Source organism: Sciurus carolinensis, chromosome 12 (genome assembly GCF_902686445.1).
Source record: "Sciurus carolinensis chromosome 12, mSciCar1.2, whole genome shotgun sequence".
NCBI classification, from domain to species: domain Eukaryota; kingdom Metazoa; phylum Chordata; class Mammalia; order Rodentia; family Sciuridae; genus Sciurus; species Sciurus carolinensis.
The window spans coordinates 62,592,329-62,598,296 of NC_062224.1; positions in this window are offsets into that span (position 1 = coordinate 62,592,329).

Sequence of the window (5,968 nt, forward strand, 5' to 3'; positions counted from 1 at the left end):
TATTAAAAATACAAAACAAACAAACAAACAAAAAAACCAGTAACCATGAGCTGGACCTGGTGGTGCATGCCCGTAATCCTGGTGACTCAGGAGGCTCAGACAGGAGGATCACAAGTTCAAGGCCAGCCTGTGCAACTTAGTGGTAGACTATGCCTGGGTTCAATTCCCAGTACTGCAATAACAACAACATCAAAACAGCAACAACAACAAAGTCCCATGGAGTTAGGGGTATAGCTCAGTGTGCCCAGCATGCATGAGGTCCTGGGTTCAATCCCTGGACAACAACAAAACAAAAAACAAAACAATAATCATTATTTCCCATGATTCTGTGGGTTGATTGAGCTGTTATTTTGGTTTAGACAAACTCATTTGGGGTTGGATAGCCTAGAATGACCTCATTCACAATCTGTAGGTTGAGAGGCTATTGGTCCTGGATCTCAGCTTGAACAAATCCATTCTACTCTATGTGGTTTCTCTCTTTAGTAAGCCAGCCCGGACTTCTTAACATGGCCATTTCAGATTTTCAAAGAGCAGCAAGAAAGGCAAGTTCCAATGTAAGAGTCTTTTATAAGTATGCATATGTAATATTTGCTGTTGTACCATTGGTCAAAGCCGGACATGGTCAAGCTCAGAGTCAGTGTGAGAGAGGCCAAAAAAGGCATGGATATTGAGGGGGTAATTATTATGGTCATTTTTGTTCAAATCCTGCCAGGGTTGCAAAAAGTGAGGAGTAAGGAGAAAGAAAAAAAACGGAAGGGGGTTCAAGGGCTTTGTGGGGCTGCCTGCAGCCTCTGTTATCCTGGACCTTCCTACTGAGGAGACCGGGCTGCTGGCGTAAGGTCATCTTTGCAGAAATCCAGGACATCTGTGGAAGTGCATATGGTTATATTTGGGCCTGTAGAAACATTACTCTTTCTGCTTTCTGTTTTTTATAAACTGACTTACCAGTGAAGAAAAATTATTCCCTTACCCATTTCTACTTAGCAAAGAATTTTATCCTTGTTTAGTTGAAACCACTCTCCTTAACTGGAGGCGCTGTAAGTAGTTTTGTATTTGGTATCAACATGGTATATTGTTTTATGCCCCACTCCCTCCCAGTAATAAAACTGTCTTCCTGACTTTGGGTGGGGGAGCAGGATCCATGATTTGGTCCTACCCAATTACGGTGGAACCTTTTTGCCTTGGCTTTAGTGATTGGTTGGTTCAGGATGGTCATGTGACTAGAGCTCAGCCAATCAGAGTCCTCACTAGTTGGATAGCCTGTCCAGCTTTGGGATCACAGTGCTTGTAGAATGTGAAGTTGGTACTATATTATAGTAGAAGAGAATATGTCAAAATACATACGCGAAGAGCAGAGCTGAGCTAACTAACCTGAAAAACATCCTTGAAATATACATTCACACTAAGTTACTTGGAATTTTCTGTCACTTGCAACCAGAATGCTAAAAAAAAGATCCCATCCAATAGAAGGTCAAAGCAGGAAAGCTCAAACTTTGATGGGCTCATGGTAATGGTGGGAGAAGGTAAGTCTGAGCCCCATGTTACTATACTCCATTGACGACTTTCTTAGAAGAAAAACCTATTTAGATGGCTAAATACCTTGTATTCCATGGTCTGATGCCAAACAAGTGGGACTTAATCTAGAGATGAAAGTGCCCCATGTCAATACCGTTTATGCATGTAGACTCACCACCTAGACAGGTTTCATTCTTCCTTCTCTACTATCTCCCCATCCAGTCTTAGAACAGAGTTACTCTATTGCTCAGAGCACTGTTGAGTCACATCTGACATAAACTATGAACTTAGCTAGTTACATCAACTTTCAAAATTAAACAGATGATACAGTGGTTGGGATACCAGAAGAGCATGAAGAATCACAGACCAGCTTTCTTAGGAATTGCTTCTTAACTTAATTTGGGCATCATGCAGTAAGAAAAGAATGCCAAGTCAGACTTGATATTAAACAGTGTTCTTAAGATATAAATAACTCAAATAAAGTAAACCAAGAATCACCATCTCATTAGTAGTAGGAGAGAAAATAAAGTGAAAAACAAGAAGGAAATGATCAGACTGTGAACTTTCGAAGGGAAATATTGTTTGCAAGTGAGAGACACTGAATAAAATCAAGTACAATGAGATGCTTGACGAAGGCAACATTACAAGAAAAAAAAAACCCCACACAAAACAGAAGCTATTTAGAGAAAAACTAATTATGAGATGCTTGAAAGATATAAAATGGCACCTGAGTTAGACAAGAAGATCTGAATGGGAAGCTAGACTAGTAGGGTTCTATTCAGGGCCTTTTCCTGAAATACTATAACCATATGCATTGATGATAAACTTCAAATGAGTATTTAAGTCCTAAAAAAAGTCTTTCACAAGAATGTAAATGAAGAAATCAATGAGTTCCTTCCAAAGATTTTGGTAAATCTCATCCTAAACTAAGACTTTCATGTTTGCTTTGCAAACAACCAAAGCTAGAGACAATATGGGGTCATTTTGGAGGTATATAGTCTCCCTGATACTATCTAGAATATTAATATAAGAGAATGAGAGCACTTTTCAAACTACCTTTAAAAATGCACACAGGTTCATAGGTGTGTGCATATGTCCAAACTCATCAAATTGTATACATTAAATATATGAGGTAATGTTTAAAAAATACCAGCACACACACACATACGCACACATGGCTTCATTTTATCACACTGTGTTCAACAAAATGTTAGCATTACTACGCGTTGGTTTAAGAGACTTTACTCCTCTAAGCTCTATAAATTGCTGGTTGTAGGCCTGTGATATCTAAATTGAATGAGTGAATGAATGAATGAATTGCTATTGGCTTCATTAGCATTATTATCCTGGAAATAAAGTCCTGGCATTAATTTGGAGTTCACTAATTTGGAGATTCATTAAATTCACTTATTGAGCCTCACACAAAGCACAAGTCGAGGCACTAGAGATCAAATATCTGCCTAAGGGAAGTGTTTATTTATAGCTGGGGAGATAGGAATGTTGTGATTTGCCAGATAGGTTATCACTGCAGTTTCTTGTGACAGAATAAGGAGTTAAATGATTGAGAATATTTTGTTTGTTTTGTTTTTAACTGTGCTAGTTCCATTTCCTAAGCGGACCTTGAAGTCTTTTCTACTATGGAGCTACATCTTCAGTCCCCTTTTTTCTAATTTTTAATCAGAGGAAGAAAAGAAAATAGAAGAAGTTGCAGACCCAGTGGTGAGGCAGAACATCATAACAGAAGAGTGTGGCAGAGGGAAGTGGCTTGCATGATGATCAGAAAGCAGAGAGAGAGAGAGAGAGAGAGAGAGAGAGAGAGAGAGAGAGAGAGAGAGAGATCTCCACTTGCCAGATAGAAATATATACCCCAAAGCCACCCCCCCAATGCCCCACCTCCTGGGGCCACACCCTTCCATGCCTTTGGTTACTCAACTAATTCCATCAGGTGATTAATGCACTGATTGGGTTAAGGCTCTGGTAACCCAATCGTTTCTTCTTTGAACCTCACTGCATCATCTCACACATGAGCTTTTGGGGGACACCCCACATCAAACCATAATAATCCTCAACAATTTAGTGAGATTCTAACTCAAGATTAAAAAAAAAGTGATAAAAAGGACTGGGGATGTGGTTCAGTGGTAAAGTACAGGTTCAATCCCCAGTAACACCCCCTACTCAAAAAAAAAAAAAAAAAGAAAAGAAAAGAAAAAAGAAAGAGGTCTTCTGGTGCAGAGGTAGAATGTGGCTTATGAAACAGACTTTCCGCCTATGTGACTTCGGGCAAGTCTCTTCATCCTTTGGTGCCTCACCTTCATGAGCTGTATAGCAAAGATGACCAAAATGGTACCCACTTCCTAGGAATGTTGTGAAGATTGAGTTACCATATATGTAAGTGCCTAGCTGGTTAGATGCCATGTTATTGGCTGGTCAATCGCTTAGGTACATTTGCCTCTTATATTTCAAGATCCAGAGAACATTATTTTTCTCAAATGTAAAGCTTGTCTATCAGATTCCACCTAAAGCAGGTATCTGTATGGAGGGGATGGAAATGAGAGGCTAAATTCTTCTGTCAAGGTTTTATGTATTATTTTTTACTTTTTGCAGTGCTGGGGAATTGAAACCAGGGCCTGCCACATCGTAGGCAAATGCTATATAGTTGAGCCATATCCCTATTCCTGAGCAGCTTTAATTTTTGATTTGCAGTTCAGTTACTACCAAATATAGAATTCAGCCACTGACTACTTTGATTAAAGGATGTCAACTCATGATCGTTAAAATTGTTACTTCATCATAAGGTGGTGCTAAAGATAAATGAGTTAAAGAGAATAGAACATTTGGAGGCCAAATGAAATTATTATAACTAATGACAAAAAATTAAATTATTTTTTCTGATTATTGTCTGCTTTTCTTCTGATTTTATTATGACCTGCTAGAGACTGAATTTTGATATTAAGCCCAAGAAAATGAAGATTTGAAGATAATTTTCAAACTTGAATTTGGCCAGGTCACCATGCTCCAAAACAGTTTCAAAGAGGAAGATAATTGGGATTCTTTTTGAACTTGAAATTTACCTGAAAGGTGGAATAAAAGCTACAAAATAATTGGTGTTAAGTAGTGTGAATTAATTTTAGACAGCTTGTTCAGGGTGGTAACATCTTTATTTTCTACTGATTAGCCAAAAAATAACATTTTCTCTATTACCTTTTTTTCTGATCTCCTCTGAGGAAATAAATACTCCAAGGTCAGTTGTTACCTGATCATAATGTCCATGAAAATTGACAGGCATTCTCAAGTTTGATTACAGTAAATAGGACAAATAAGTCATTTCAATGCCAGAAAGAGGTCAATCACTCTGGTTTTCTTCCCAAGTTACCAGCTGGATTTAATAAAATAAGGGTTCAGAATTAGATTATGATGATACTTTTCAAGCAATTTCAAAGGAACTTGGTTTGATTATCATCTAGAAATGGAGCCCTCCTGCCATATTATTTAATGGCAGCCAAGGCTGAGTTTTGTGGAAATAATGCATTGCATTTTATAGACTATGACTTCTACCAATTAATGGAACTCCAATACCATTCCAGCTATGGCAATGGCATTGAGCTAAGTAAAGAGACACTGAAGAAATGAAACTCATTGAATAAATCCCAATTTGGAAAGAAGATAAATGACAAATGGAAGAAAAATGCTAATGGTAGAAAGGCAAATAGTTTTCTCTAATGTCTCCTGATAATGTTTTAGAGCTGAGATTACATATGGGCAGCTAAAGCTGAAAGATGAGTAATAAAAATATCTTCAATCCTGCTGGAATGTCATGTTCTACATTATTCCCCCCCCATTCTTGGGAGACAAACCAAAAATTACACTGGAACCTAACTGCTACAAATGAAAATATAACAATGCTATATACAAGTAGGAAGTGACCAATCAAGTTCATTCCAAGTTACCTTTTCTTCATCCAGCCCCAAGTAACTCCAGGGGGCACCTTCTTTTATTGTGTGATAGGGGAAGACTGTGCCTTCAATCCTTACCACCAATTTCCTGACTGCTGAGTAGCATTAGTCACGCATCCTCCTCATGCCCATAAATGGAGGACAAGCCTACACTGAAGCTATCAGACGAATTTAAACAAGGCTTATTCCAAGAGAACCCTGAGAGCCAGACTGACAACACTCCTGCAGCAAACCCATCTTCAACAGAAGCATGTTTTGTTTCATTTTCTGAGTGCACACTGCTAACAGACGTGTAGACCAATTTGCGATGGCGGTGTACGCTGAGGGCTTGGAGCAGGCATCCTACTGTGATTCTAAGCTTGGGTGAAAAGTTTGTATGAGGGAAAGTTTAGCTCCATATTCCTTGTGTTAAGAAAGTTGCAAATGGGGGAGTTTCAGTGGCACAGTGCTGGTTGAACATGTGTGAGGCCCTCATTTCGCTCCCCAGAGCCCCCTCCATA